Below are 15,984 nucleotides of genomic sequence, written 5' to 3'. Positions count from 1 at the left end.
TTTTGTTGGAAAATGTAATTCATACCTTTCCCTACCCCTAAACCCAACCATAACTGTAAATTATTCCCAAAATCAGAGGGGAATAATTGTTGGATAACAATCATGTAGAAGTGCATAACCCTAACCATAAGCCTAAACATAAACGGTAAATGTATCCCCTAATTCTGATTGGCTGGTTAGAATGTTGTTCCAGGATCAACATAGATGGTAATCCAGGAACATGAGGGTGAAATTAGGTTGGCGACGAGGTACGTGCACAGTTTCTAAGCAGACTGCAGGGAAACACAAAAGAGTGGATGTCTTTTGAGTAGGCTATCTCCTAAATTTGATTGAAATTTAGGTCCAGGATCAACAGGAACAAATCCTACATGGTGAAATCAAACTAACCATAATTTTGCAAACAGTCTAGGTGTTCAGAATCACCAGAAATATCTAGGCAAGTTGAATTGGTTGGACACTGGCTCACCAGAAACAGGATTGGTCACTCCTGTGTTAGTCATTTTTTTTCTTCTATTTTCCATAATAACTATAATAGTTCTGTTTATTTTATCCAAGCGGTAAGAGTCCAGTCTTATCAAATGGTGCACACTCTCATTGCACATAAAGCATTAGCGGATCAGATTTGTTCAAAGGGGTGGACTGCACTACATGAAGCTGCTCAGTTGGGCTGTGTTGACATCCTAAGGCTGCTGCTAAGACGTGGTAGACAAGTGTCATTTAGAGACTGTTAGGGTGTCCTCCAGTTGGGTGTAGCAGCAGCGTGCGCAAATCTAGAAGTCCTCCAAGTGCTTATTAAAAAATGGTGAGAAACATCGATAGTGTAGATGAGACCAAAATTTAACAAAAACATTTATTTGAATCCGTTTTAATTTATCCGTCTTGATCAGGAGCTGATGTGAATGGACAGTCATATAAGGGTGAAAGTTTGTTGATGGATGCAGCAGGTTCTGGAAACTCAGACTGTGTGAACCTTCTGCTTGAAAATGGAGCCTCTCCAAACCTAGCGAGTTTAACTGTACATCTTCCTATACATCATGCAGCCTTCGAAGGTCACTACCTGTAAGTGTTCTATAATTGTAGATAGTTAAACACATTGACTTTATATACTTTTTACTTTAATGTAAACACAATTTCAGTCTCCCACTGGTCAAATTTATCTCCTAACAATGTACTGTATAACAGTGTACATCCAATTTTTTTTAATATACATTTTTCTTATGAAATGACAGTTAGAGCATAATGTAAGTTCCACCAAGTGATGGAAAGAGTCCTGAAAAATCATACCGAAGTAAAAGTACTATTACTTGCCTAAAAATGCAGTGCGAGTAGAGTAAAAGTATCTGTTGTGAATATTACAAAAACGTATGAGTAAAAAGTAGCCCCTTCAGAAATACTCAAGAGTAGTGAGTATTATGCTGTAAAAAGCTGATGCGTTTACCTTTAATTTGTGGATGTGTGTAAAAACATTCTGTAGTGCATTTAGTTATTGCCCAGCAGGCACACAGCATCAAAAGCTTTAATATTAGGTTAGATTTAGGTTGTGATGTTAGGTGGCCAAAATTCTATTTTAATTAAAATCAAAATTTGATCCAGCGTCTAAGGCCAATAACAATGTCAAATGACAGTGATGTTTGGTTGGTAAATCTAACCTACTATTAACGTCTTAAGACATTGTGTGCCTGCCGGGCAATAACTAAATACACTACAGAATGTTGCATTTACACACATCCACAAATTAAATGTAAACACATCAGCTGTTAAAAGTGTAATACTCACTACTCATGAGTAAATTTAAAAGGGGCTACTTTTTACTCATATTTTGAGTAATATTTACAACAGATAGTTTTACTCCACTTGCACTACATTTTTAAGCCCATAATGGTATTTTTACTTAGGTATGATTTTTCAGTACTTTTTCCACCACTGGACAACAGTGATTTGTTTTGTCACCAATTGAAAAAAGAAAAAAATTAACAAAAATACTAATATAAATGAACTTAGCAGTTTTTCTTTTGTATTTTTTTATTCAAGCCAAAATAAAATAAATAACATATTCTCCATAAAATAAAATAAAACAGAAAATGCTGTGTTAGGAAAATTTTCTTGCTCTGTTGAACATTACTTTTGAAATATTTGAAAAGTAATAAATATTTTACAAGAGAACCAATAATTCTGAATATGGTAATGTTTTTTTTTTTTTAAATATGGCACAGAAAACCCTAATAACGCTCATGGTAAGTGATCAAAACAGCCTCACAATGCACTTACCTGTGTCATAGCAATTTTATTTACAGTGTGTTACAAATACTGATATCAGTCACAAGCCGGACAGCTGTCAGAAAGTCTGGCCAGAGTCCCGTACACTCTGCTGCAAATGGAGGTCATATGCAGTGCCTGCAGCTCCTGATTGACAGTGGTTTTGACGTGAGCACCCTACTTGACCAAACCATCTCTGACAACTACAGTACATGCATAGGAGTGTGCTTTACTTTGCCGTCTCTAATGGAGATTTGACTTGCACTGAGATGCTGTTGGATGCTGTGGCCAAACCTGATCTGGATCCCCTGCACTACCTCCTAGTGGCAGTCAGAGCCGGGAGGTATGAGTTTTCCTCCCAGTGTTCACTGACACAGTATTTCCCACATCTCTACAGTACTGCCTAAAGGATGAAGAGATGATGCGATTACTTCTTAATAACGGATTTGATGTAGACAAATGTTTTTATTGTCACCATGACTTCCATTCAATCATGGTGTTTCCTTGGAAGAACATACATGCACAGAGAGGATGTTGTGTCATCTGTGATGGATGAGACAAAATACCTGTGAGTTTTGAGTCTGATCATAATCCAAATATATTACAGTAACAACAAATTGGGGAAAAGTTCTGTTCCAAAACCTACACCTACACAGATTTTAGGACAACATCATGAGGAAATACCAGAATGCATCAAAAACTGGCAGTTATGATGAATTCTAGAGGACTATTTAAAAGCAAATTTAAAAGCTTCCCAAATCCACATGCAGAGGTGTAAATGCAAATATTTGGTATCATTTTAAAGAAAACCCTTTGAATTTTCATAAAACACTATTGAAAGTGTTTAAAATAACTGTATATGTTATCTGAGTTATAATAAACACCAAATAAAAAAAAAAAGGCGCTTTTTGTATTTTTTTTTTTTTTTATAAACTCAAATTTGAAAGTGTACCTTTTAGGCTCTGTGTGGTCTAGCTTGCTGTAATTAAATTTGGTGGTTCCTGCAGATGTCTGTAATCATAGGAAAAAAGATAAATGTCTCTACTGTAATCTATGCAAAAGTTATAGTATTCCAACTGATGAGAGGTGCTATACAAGCCAGAGGGAGCGATCATTGTTTTCATATTTCACTATTCTTTTGTTTAATCAAACATAATTCACAGTGTTTGGACCACGACAGACATATAAAAGGATTACTTATGCACATCACCTCAAAAACAGAGGAGAAATGGCCCTGAATTGCACAGCATAAGGCAAAGAAAGGACAGCTGTCTGTGCTATCTGGGGCTGCTTATCGATCATAAATGTATTGTTTGCACTTCTGCGCCATGGAAACCCAGCGATTCGTCCGGCAACTGTTTGATATGTGAATATAATTCAGTAAAAAGAATACTAGAACCGTATGAACACTGGCAAGAGCTTTCATTTGAGCTATAACATGTGTCATATGAAAAATATGAAAATTAACCAATGTAAAATACCCAGCTCGGGTATCCAAAATACTGTGTGTTTAAGTGTAAATAACTTTTGTACAGTCAAATAATAACCAAAGTGATGCATATGTGCATAAAATATAGATTGTACACTTTAAAAGAAACCACTTAAGGGGGTCTGGTACAATGCTAGCCCTTCAAATCTTAAAGCGAAAGTCGATGACGTCACGGACCCATTCAACAAGGTACTGAATATTCATCAGAGTTTTTGGTCCATATTGACATGTAGAATCCCGCAATTGCTGCAGATTTGATGGCTGCACATCACTGATGCTTATCTCCCATTCCATCATATCCCAAATGTGCTCTATTGGATTGAGCTCTGGTGACTGTGGAGGCCATTTGAGTACAGTGAACTCATTGTCATGTTCAAGATACCAGTCTGAGATGATTCGTGCTTTATGACATGGTGTGTTTTCCTGCTGGAAGTAGCCACCAGAAGATGGTTACATAAAGGTCATAAAGGGAAGGACATGGTCAGCAACAATACTCAGGTAGTCTGTGGAATTGACACAATGCTCATTTGGTACTAATGGACCCAAAGTGTGTCAAGAAAATATCCCCCACACCATTACACCACCAGCAGCAGCCTGAACCGTTGATACAAGGCAGGATGGATCCATGCTTTCATGTTGTTGATGTCAAATTCTGACCCTACCATCCAAATGTCGCAGTAGGAATAAAGACTCATAGAGACTCATCACCTGGTGTGGTCTTCTGCTGCTGTAGCCCATCCGCCTTAAGGATGGATGTGTTGAGTGTTCAGAGATGCTCCTCTGCAGATCTTGGTTGTAACAAGTGGTTTTTGAATAACTCTTTCCTTTTTATGAGCTCATATCAGTCTGGCAGATTTCCTCTGACCTCTGGCATCAACAAGACATTTGTGCCCACAGAACTGCCACTCACTGTATATTTTCTCTTTTTCAGACCATTCTCTGTAAACCCTAGAGATGGTTGAGCATGAAAATCCCAGTAGATCAGAAGTTTTTAAAATACTCAGACCAGCCTGTCTGGTACAAACAACCATGCCACGTTCAAAGTAACTTAAATCACCTTTCTTCTTCATCGTCTTGGCCATGTCTACATGCCTAAATGCATTGAGTTGCTGCCATGTGATTGGCTGATTAGAAATTTGCGGTAATAAGCAATTGGACAGGTGTACCTAATAAAGTGGCTGGTGAGTGTTTCTTGTGTACAAAACAATATTTTGCACAAATAAAGGAGAAAACATTACAACTGACAGCAAAGTGTGACTTGGTTTGGCTTCCAATTAAAATTTGTCCAAAACAAGGTTAGATCTAACCATTTTTTATTTATTAATTTTTTTTTTTAAATATTGATGGGCACAGATCTAGAACATGCAGTGTTGGTGGCCCTCCAGGAACATGGTTGAGAAATATTGACTGTCTTAAATTGCATACTTCCATACTAGTTAACATAACAGCATGCAAGCCTAGTATGTTTAAAGTTATAGTATTTAAAAAAAAAAAGTATTTGAGAAGTACCCAGATTACCTACTACATCCGGCGAGATTCTGAATTCGATGGAAGCTACTGTGCTCACAAGGAAACTTAACTATTTTTATGTTTTGTTAGTTTAGTTTTTAATTTGAAAATGTTCGAATTTCAAAAGGAGGTATGGCACAAAACCCCACTCCTAAACCCAACCGTCATTGGTGGATGAGCAAATCATAGTACAAATTCTTATAAATTAGCCATTAAGTCAAAAAGTTATGAATTGCAGTGAGACAGCATTGATTTTTTAGCAATATTTTACAAAAAAGCTTCAGTTTGATATTCAACACAGGCTCATTTTGAAAACGTAACCCTTTATATATTTCTGGAGATCGCAAATTATGTAGCCAGAAGAACGCATGGCTTCAAAATGAATTTGAAACCTTTTAAAAACTTTTTAAAACTGCAATATGACGTGGTTCCTTTTCACGCTAAAAAGCTGACCACTTACCTCCATATGGACGGCTTTCCTGCTGTTAGGTTATCCCGTTAGTTCGCCAGACTTAAAATGCAGAGAAAAGTTGACCACAACGACAAGGTTTAAGTCAGGTGAAGGTTTAGAAAGCAGGTAGGACAAAAACTAAATCCAAAAAATAAAATAAACATGTAAATAACAGGGTGAGAATGTGGTAAAATCTGAAAACAATGTAAAAACCATGGGAGGACTTTCATCTAACTGGATTGCTTTTTTAAACTGTAGGTTGGGTTTAGAGGAGTGGGTCGGCGGGTCAATCGTTTTTTTTTTAAACACTATTGGTTGGGTTTAGGGAAGGTGGAGGGTGGGTGAGTCGATCGTTCAGTCAGTCATTCAGTCAGTCAAACAGCCAGTCAACAGCGGCCTCTGGTGGCTTTACGCAAGAACAGCATGTGCGAACAGAAGGTGTTCAAAAGGTGTACACAGCAGCCTCTGGTGGATTCATGAAAACAAAAACTGCAAAAAATGTCAATAGATTCTGGCTGCAGATTTGCACTTGCACCTACAGGCTTGCACTTTCGGACTTGCATGCTTAGGCAACCGCATTTCCTCTGCAAGTGATGTCATTTACAATCGCTACCTGTGGCTGCTTGCATGAAAGTCCTTCGGTAATTTAAATTAAGGGTGTCCCTGATGTGTTACGAACCCCAGTTTTTTTAGGCTCCTCTAGGGAAGGGGTTAGCAACATAAAAGGACACGGAAACCAGAAATACAATTTTCTATTTATTTAGAGACCAGAATATTGTTACGCCGGGGAGTGACACTGACAACAGAAGGTAGTATTCAAATGCAGGTATATTCAGAATAGTCAGGCGAGCAATGGTCAACACAGGTGCAAACAGATCTATACAGGCAGTCCAGAATTGTAATCAAACACAGGCGAGGGGTCAGAAGGCAGGCGGCTAAACATGAGAACTGGATAAACAAGGCTAAGATCAAAACACGGGAAAACAAGACCAGGATAACGCGTTGTAATGTCACCTTACAGATAAGCAAGACTCGGCAACATGTGTGTGGAAAAGAGGGGTTTAAATAGTCCAAATAATCATTGTGTGGGTGGCTTTAGCTGTGAGAGTTTAGTCTATGACAAGGTTCAGGTGGTGAATGCAATCAAGTTAGGTGAATGAGCATGGGTGTCAGGGAGAAGTGCATGTATGAAAATGTAGTCCAGGGAAAAGCGGAAGTGTAGCTCTAAGTGTGTGTTTGTGTGTGAGTGTTTACCAGCGACATCTGGTGGTTGTTCGCTGGTGAACATGACAAATATAAGCGTCCAATCAAATTAAGGTGGCAACAAAAATTTAAATCATTAATTAAACAATATCTCTCAGTCAAAACAATTACTTAAACAAACAAACACAAAACATAAACCATAGAGAAAATATAGATAAAGTATAAATAAAGCATAGATCAAATAACAACACCAGCATGGCTCCTCAGCGGCTGCACAAGACGCGCACAGAAGTCTCAGACCTTCATCAGGACAAGATACAGAGAGATTCAACAAGTACGGGTCATACTCTCAAAAGACAGACAAGATCGGGAGGATCAGTCAGCCGCACTAAAAACAAGAGTCACCACGACACGCACTCAACTTCTGCTTATAAAGGTGACAAGCCGAATTAGCGGCAGGTTCAAGGCAGAGCCAGCCTCAAAGGAAAGAAAACAGCAATTAATAAAACAAAAACTCTACCACAACACAATCATGAAGATAATAATAATAATATTAATAATAATAATAATAATAATAATAATATAGAAGGCTAAATAAAAAATAAACCGTAACAGGTGAAAAAATCTCTGAGGTAACGGATGTAACACATCATCTGTGCCACTTTCTTTCCATTAAGTGAGTCAAGACGTTCCCTTATTGAGTTGATCTCGACATTATGTTTGGAGGACCTATAAAACTGGGCTTGGATCATGTAGAGACTGTTGAAGCTGCGCTGCAACTTCGATTTCATATAGTGTCATGGTGTACAACTTAAGTTCTAAGAATAATTTTACAATGTCGTCACTGTCAAGGCAAATGTGCTGGAAACTTACTTTTGGTGTATTTGTGTTGATTTCAGGTGATGTGACAGCTGCAGGTGACGATTGTAAATGACGTCACTTGCATAGGAAGTGTGAGTGCCTGAGCGTGCAAGGCCTAGAGTGCAAGCCTGATGATGCAAGTGCAACTCTGCAGCCAGACCCTTCTCAAAAAAAGTAGCTGCTGGGATGTATTAGGTGCTTTTTAGAAATGTAGATAGCAGTGCATTTTCAGAATGAGCCTGGCTTGCAGATAATAGATTAGGAATTATGAAATCCAAGTAGTGTAAGTGTTATTTTATAAGACTAAGACTATGAATATTATGGCTTTTAAAGTGCTATATGGAAGGAAAAATATAACTTTTTTCCAATTAAATCACAGTTATGTGACTTCATGAGTTTGTGGTGCCTGGTTGAACTGTCTGGACAAGTAATTCTGATCCTACTGGACTACGTCAGCCACGTCCCCGTCTGCTCACGTCTCAGATGTATTCTAGAGAAACAAAAGGAGTGGGCAGAGATATGTGCCATCTTGAGTGAGTTCACTGGGTTCGCAATCAATCATTTATTTGTTTAGCCAGTCTTTCTTAACATATGATAATGTCATTCTGTGTCAAATGAAGGAACTTCTTTAAACTGCAGCTCGCAGTCTAAAAATGACCCAATGCATGCGAGAAGATAGTACCTGTAATATCACTTTTCTAGCAACAGATCGATTGCTCCACAGTCTCCAGGAACGCAGACTAATAGCTTTTGAATTTGTTCCAGACAACCCACGATCCCTGAAGCACCTCTGTCGTCTGGAAATCAGAAAGCACATGACCGTTAAAAGACTCTGAAATACCATTATAATGGATTCCTTTCCACCTATGATTAGAAATTACCTGCTGTACAAGAAGTATTATCTGACTTGATCTGCCTTCAAGGTGTCCTGTTTTTAATTTTTTTTATTTGAAATTTATTTTAAACTAAACAACCATACAGTTTTCACACACAATTGTTCAATCACAAATACATTCAATCTTAATCAATAAAACATCTACACATCTGTGAATTAAAAAAAAAATATTTTCTCCCCCCAAAAATCAATCGATAACCATTTCTTTTATCCTTCTTTTTGTTGGGACCACATAAAGGTATTAACTTCGACATTAACAACATTAACTTATTTGTTTTTACAAATTTAAGTGGATTAAATGTAAAATATATAGTTGTCCCCAAAGAAACCTCAAAAATTGTGTTGATTTAGTCATTTTTGAAGTGCTTACACCATTTGTACATTTCTTTAACACAAACCCAAACTTTACACCCTACTCCAGTCACTACGGTTACATTTTATTTGAAGGTGACATAATTACAGTGTAAATTCATTTAACTACTGAGTTAAATTAATTAATTGCATGTACTTAATATATGGCTGGCGTTAGAATGTTAGTTTAGTTAAATGTAAAATTAAAGTGTTGCTATCACCAACTGAATATTCATAATACATTCATCTAGTTGCAATTTCAAAATCACCTCTCTCTGTCTCTCAAATATATCTGCATACAACCTTTTACTGTCTAGAGACTGTTTTACAATCTGTTCCAGATTATTCCATAATGTCATTCCACATGTAGACATAAACATACACATAAAATTGTTCTTATTTTCAACATCTTAAAATCTCTGATCAATTCACATCCATCCTTTCTGAATTAATTATAAAAAAATATTTGGAAGTAAATTATTCCTAACTTTAAACATAACTTGTGTCATTTTAAATGTAAAGTTCATGTGAAATTAACTTTTACATAGCTTATTTTGTTAGTTTAAGATTACCAAAACAAAGTATTGGATTAACAATAGTTTATTCGGATCCTCTTTCTGCTAGATTGCTATTAGTCAAAGATCCGCAAAAAGAAAGCTCAGCCCCTACTCAATATTTCATTTTAGTACATAAACCTGAGGGCTTCCATAGCAACTGCTAGTTTGTTATGAGGAAATGATGTGCAAAATGAAAGCCCCGCCCCCTACTTAAAGGTGCAGAAGGTGATCTGCCAAAATGCTAACCGGTTAGCATATTACCTTTGGGTGGTGGGGAGGGACTGTGATTCAAGTCACGCCTCCTGAAATCACGAACGTGTGCACCACAACACAACAGCAAACAATCCACTAGCTCATGTCATTCGCCAGTTACAAATGTAGTTAGTGTTTGGCTGGTGGCGTGCAGGAACTTCAATTATTATAAGCCACACTTACATGCTATTTCAGAGCAAATATTAGTGTGGTAAACTGTGTAGGGAGCACGTCATTGTTCAAAAATGAACCAATGCGAATATAAAACTTCACCTCAGTAAAGCAGGTTACGCAGAATAACACTATTTGCTGATGTTTTGTTGTTAAACTAAATATAAATCTACATTACTAATGCTGTCAAAGTTCCCTTATGAAACTGAAAATAGTCACATCAATCTTTCACCTGGAGATATTAGTGGCTGAACAACACTTCTGTGTATATAACCCATTCATAGCACACTCTACGTGAAGTTTTTAAACTAATTTCGAGAGGAGCACGTGATATAATTGACCGCAGCTGGCCGCCTATCTACACTCATTAGTTAGCCAATCAGATCTATTCCAAATTACTATAAATAGCCTAGCTAAATATTACTCCCTTACCTTCGTTTTCCGAGGAACAAGGACAAACCCTGCTCCTAACAAACTACCGAAACCCTCGACAACAAACAACAACAACGACAACAGCTACAACAACAGCTACAACAACAGCTACAACAACAGCTACAACAACAGCTACAACAACAGCAACAACAACAACAACAGCAACAACAACAGCAACAACAACTGCAACAACAGCCTACATCAACAATAACAGCTAACATTACAACAACAACAGCTTCAACAACAACAGCTACTACAACAGCTACAACAAAACAGCGACAACAACAGAAATAACTCACAACCTAAACAGAACAATCCAACATCAAAGCCATCAACAAGCAACATGGAAGGAACCAACACACCAGCTCTCCCGGAAACACCAGCCCAAACACAACAACAAACCCAAATAAACACCGAGGCTCCTATCAGAGGCCGAAGACCCATCCGCTCCACAGTCACAAGAACCCATCGCCGCACGCAATCTCCATCTCCAAACCGCAACTTACCGTCTCCCGCTTCATCCTACGCCCCTGCAAGATCTTCATCCATCACATCCAACAAAATGACTGTTTCTGAACTCCGCCAGTCACTCACAAACGCCGGAATTTCCATCCCCACCCGCTGCAATAAATCCGAACTTCTGAAACTGTACGAAGCCATCCCGTCACCAACTCCGCCTCCCCAAGACAGTAGACCAACTCGCTCCCGCCACACCCCCTATCCACAACCCTCCGCTACTCAGCACTCAAGAAACCCCCCTGGACCACCCAAGAAAGCAACCAAGAAAACTAATAAAAAGCAACCTCAAGCTACAGGACAGACAGCACCTTCTACCAACCAACACACAGTGAATCCACCGGACAATTATGCCACTCCAGGACTTCCCACCCCCCTCCTTTGGCCTCCAGCCCCACAATCCAGCGGAAACTCCAGTCCGACTCTTCAAGCAATTCCCCCGACTCTCAACCCTCCTCAGTTCTCTCTTTCTTCTAATCTCCCTCATTCTTCAACTCAACTTATTCCCAATCTTTCTTCTAATCTCCCTCATTCTTCAACCCAACTTATTCCCACTCAATCCTTTCCTACAAGCTCCAACGCTCTCCCTCTGCCTGCTAATTTTTCATCTACTAATCCCCCCTTTTTTCCCTCTACATCCCTCCAAGCACCCACTTCCATTACTAACCCTCCCCAACAAAATGCTTTCTGTACTAACACATCTTCCGCACGAGCCCCCTTCACCCTAGCCACAGCCACACCCCTTCCCATTCCGCATAACGCTCCAGTCCTGGAACCACCTCAGATCTCCAACACAGTCAGGAACCTCATCCTATCAGGTGCAGACATAGACCTCTCTACACTCCTTTCACCTATTGCACCTCCCTCGGCAGATCGACAGGTGGATTGCGGCGAATTCACCATTACACTTAAATCACCAGTCAGCTCTCAACCTCGCACACTCACAATAGCTGAATTCCACGTAGCTTTCTCACGTTATACAGACACCATCTGCTCTGTCTTTCCCCATAGGAGGCGCGAGCTGAACGACTATATGGCTATCATTTCGGAGCTCGCACTCTCCTATGGGGGAACGCATTTCTATACATATCACAAATTATTTTCAGCAAAATGCGCTATTCGCGTTGCTCAATGGAATCAGTGTTCTTATTGGGGGGCTTTGGACACTGATCTCCATAACAGAGTTTTTCTAGGATGCCGCAATCTTTCCTGCGCGGTCTGCCGCTCAAACCTTCACCCAACCACTTCCTGTCCCTTCATAATCCCCTCCTCTGAGAAAGAACTACAAACCCCAAGATCCACTAGTTACGTACCCCGCCCATCTACCTCTGCTATCCCTGCTCTTCTCCCCCCTCCCTCCTCTCAAAACCCTCCATCATCTCTAGCTTGCAATAACTTTAACGCAGCCAGATGTTTCCGCCACCCTTGCAAATACTTACACATTTGCAGTTACTGCGGTGGCGCTCATGCTCGAGTAGTCTGCCAAGTGTGGAAAGCAAATAAAAAACATAGATCCTATTTGTCGACTCCTGTCAATATTTCTAATCTTTACCATGAATTATGCATGCACCCTGATCCTAACTTTTCTGAATTTCTCATTTCAGGTCTGTCTAATGGATTCCACCCCGGTGTTTCGACTCTTCCTTCCTATAACCTCGCATGTCCTAACCTTCAATCTGCTAACGCTGAACCAGAAGTGGTGGAGCAATTAATAAAGAAAGAGATCGATAATAAATTTATGATCGGTCCCTTTCTTGCCCCCCCGTTTAGCACCTATCGAGTCAGCCCAATTGGAGTAGCGACCAGAAAATTTTCGGGCAAAAAACGGCTAATTATCGACCTGTCTTCTCCCCATAATTCCGCCTATTCAAGTGTCAACAGCATAATTTCACCTGACGAATTCTCTCTGAATTACCACGATATAGACCAAGCCATTTCTTTAATTAAACTCGTCGGACGCGACGCCTAGCTCGCGAAAGTAGACATCACGTCAGCTTTCAAAATTATGCCATTGCATCCCGAGTTCTGGCATCTCTTTGGCATTAATTGGAAATCCCAATTCTACTTTGCAGTCCGTTTAACCTTCGGCTGCAGAAGTAGCCCCAAAATCTTCGACATGCTTTCAGAAGCATTATGCTGGATCCTCGCTAACAATTACGGCATTCCGCACGTAGTCCACCTACTAGATGATTTCCTCATAATTTCCCCTCCAAATTCCCCACCTGCTAAACACCTAGAGATTACCAAAGCAGTGTTTGCCAAACTCGGCATCCCTCTAGCTGAAGAAAAAACCGCCGGCCCCAGCACCTTCATAGAATTCTTAGGCATCAATTTGGACTCTAACAAATTTCAAGCATCTTTACCCAAAGAGAAAGTTGATCGCATCATTTCTCTATCTTCCATATTTTTGGAGAAACAAGAATGTTCTAAACGCGAACTGCTGTCAATATTAGGACATTTAAATTTCGCCATGCGCATCATACCTCAAGGACGCCCGTTCGTCACTCACCTCCTTCAACTCGCAGCATCAGTTCAGAGTCTAGAAGAAATATATCCTTATCCGATCCATGCCGAAACGAACTCAGCCTCTGGATTTCCTTCCTTAAGTGCTCCATCCATAGGATTTGGCGGTTACTACCAAGGCCGCTGGTTCGCATCCAATTGGCCCCCCCAAATGTTAGAGGTTCCATCACACCAATATTCATCCGCATTATTCGAACTATACCCCATAGTCGTCGCGACCCTATTATGGGGAGATGAATGGTCTGCTTCCAGCATTCTCATTCACTGTGACAATGAAGCCATCGTTCACTGCATTAATAGAGGGCGCTCTCACTCCCCCGCTCTAATGCCGCTTCTCCGTCGCCTTATTTGGACTTCAGCCAAAAAACAGTTTATTATAACTGCTGTACATGTTCCTGGTTTTCATAATCAAATTGCTGACTCTCTCTCTCGTCTTCATTTTCAGAAATTCAGAGAATTAGCGCCGGAGGCGGAGCAGCACCCGACGCCCATCCCTCCTTATTCAGAGATGATATTCCAATAAATCATCCCATGCACGATCTGCACCAAGCATCCATATCTCTCATTATGCAAGCGGTGGCTCCAAGAACCTTACAAGCTTATCTCACTGCATGGAAAACATTCAAACATTTCCATTCACTATACAACACTACATTCCCCAATTTCTCCCTACTTACAATCACATCATTTATCACTTACCTTCATTCTCACAAACATATCCAGGCAAACTCGATTAAGAGCTATTTAAGTGGCATTCAGTTTTTTCACAAACTCATGTACGGCTCCAGTTCTGAATCTATCACTAACTCACAAACTAGCCTTCTTATTAAAGGCATTCAGAAGACCCGCCCCCCCCTCCCAGACACAAGGCTACCCATCACACACAACATACTAGCTAAATGCATTTCCACACTCAGGAAAGGCTATTTTTCATTTCATACAGATCATACCCTAGATGCAATGTTTATTCTTGCCTTTTTTGGATTTCTAAGATGTTCTGAATTTACAGTTACATCTAAATTCGATCCCTCTATCCACCCTACTATAGCAGATCTGACCTTGATTGATGAGGAAACAATTGCTTTCCTCATTAAGCAAAGTAAAACAGATCAGTCCAGAAAGGGACATTGCATCTACATATTCAACATTCCCTCCCCCACAAGCCCATTCCAAACTCTTCTAGCTTACACACACTACAGGAAAACACTAAGTGCAAGTCCCCTAGACCCCCTTTTCATAGACGACACACACCACCCAGTGACACGCTTTTGGTTCCAAAAACACCTTAAATATGTCCTAACCAACTCAGGCTTCCCATCAGAATCATACTCCAGTCACTCATTCAGAATTGGAGCCGCCACTACAGCAGCACACAAAGGGTTATCACAACAACACATACAAACACTAGGAAGGTGGTCTTCTGACGCCTTCAAAACCTACATCCGACTCAGCCACAGTCATCTCAGGGAAGCCCAGAGGACTCTCACCAGCCGTTGCAGTTATCCCAGCGGCCAAAGGCACGAGCCTAGTACAAGGAAAGAACACAACCCAGCTATACCAGCTTCCCGAGGGCAGAGGAACTACCAAGTCTCTCAAGGGCGCGGGCATGACCCAGCCATCTAATTTCTTTTCTTCCTTCCAGCTGATTTGCACTCAGCCTTCTCCCCCTTTTCACTCACCCAACTACAGTAAGAGTTCTTTCCCTGCCCAGGCCCCCCCGTCACCCCCGCCCCCCCTGGCCGCTGCCACAGAAGTTTTCACTGCCCATCAACTTTTCTAACTTCTGTAGGACCCCGCCCCCCCCATGGCTCTGGCCCCCGCAGGGGCGTTACCCCGAGCTTCGATTCCCGCAGGAATCATCTCACGGCCCGGCCTTAGCTTTTTATATTATATGTAATTTCAATGACATATAGTATAGCACTATTTATTTTCTCTTTGTTTGATTTTATTTGTATAAATTCACATCTATATGCACCCACGCATATAAATATGAATTTATATATAGTGCTGTCACCCTCACGCTCTGTTCCCGCAGGAACACCCCCAGAGCACCTATACCGCCCGTCACCCTCCAGAAAGAGTCTTCACCTTCCCCTCATCTTTCCAGACTCCTACTGGAGCCAGCCAAATAGCTCACCCAGCCCTGAGCTGTGACACTAGCCATGTCACCGACCCTCCCCGGCCCTAGCTTTTATTCATTTATTTCTGTTTATTTCTCACATTTATCTTTTATTTTTTAAATTTATTTATATATATGTATATATATATGCACCCACGCATATAAATATATATTTATATATAGTGCTGTCACCCTCACGCTCTAACTCCCGCGGAGTTAATCCCGAGCACCGGACCCCCGCAGGGGTCATCGCCCAACTGCCATTTCACCCTCCAGCTGGGGCTTCACCGACCATTCCTTTTCCCGACTCCAGCTGGAGATGGCACATACAGCTCTCTCTCCCGCAGGAGAGCCAAGAGCTTCGACTCTCTCAAGAGTCAGTAAAAAACGCCCCCCCCA

The 15,984-nt window shown here is 40.5% G+C and overlaps 1 pseudogene; it reads left to right on the top strand.

The window, feature by feature from the left end:
• Window positions 1-204: 204 nt before the first annotated feature.
• On the top strand, window positions 205-15,654 carry LOC100538200 (dynein axonemal heavy chain 12-like; annotated as a pseudogene).
• Window positions 15,655-15,984: the final 330 nt, after the last annotated feature.

This window comes from Danio rerio, chromosome 25 (assembly GCF_049306965.1).
Source record: "Danio rerio strain Tuebingen ecotype United States chromosome 25, GRCz12tu, whole genome shotgun sequence".
In the NCBI taxonomy this organism is placed as follows: domain Eukaryota; kingdom Metazoa; phylum Chordata; class Actinopteri; order Cypriniformes; family Danionidae; genus Danio; species Danio rerio.
Note: the sequence above shows the minus strand (reverse complement) of the source record. Positions and strands in the feature narration are given on the sequence as shown.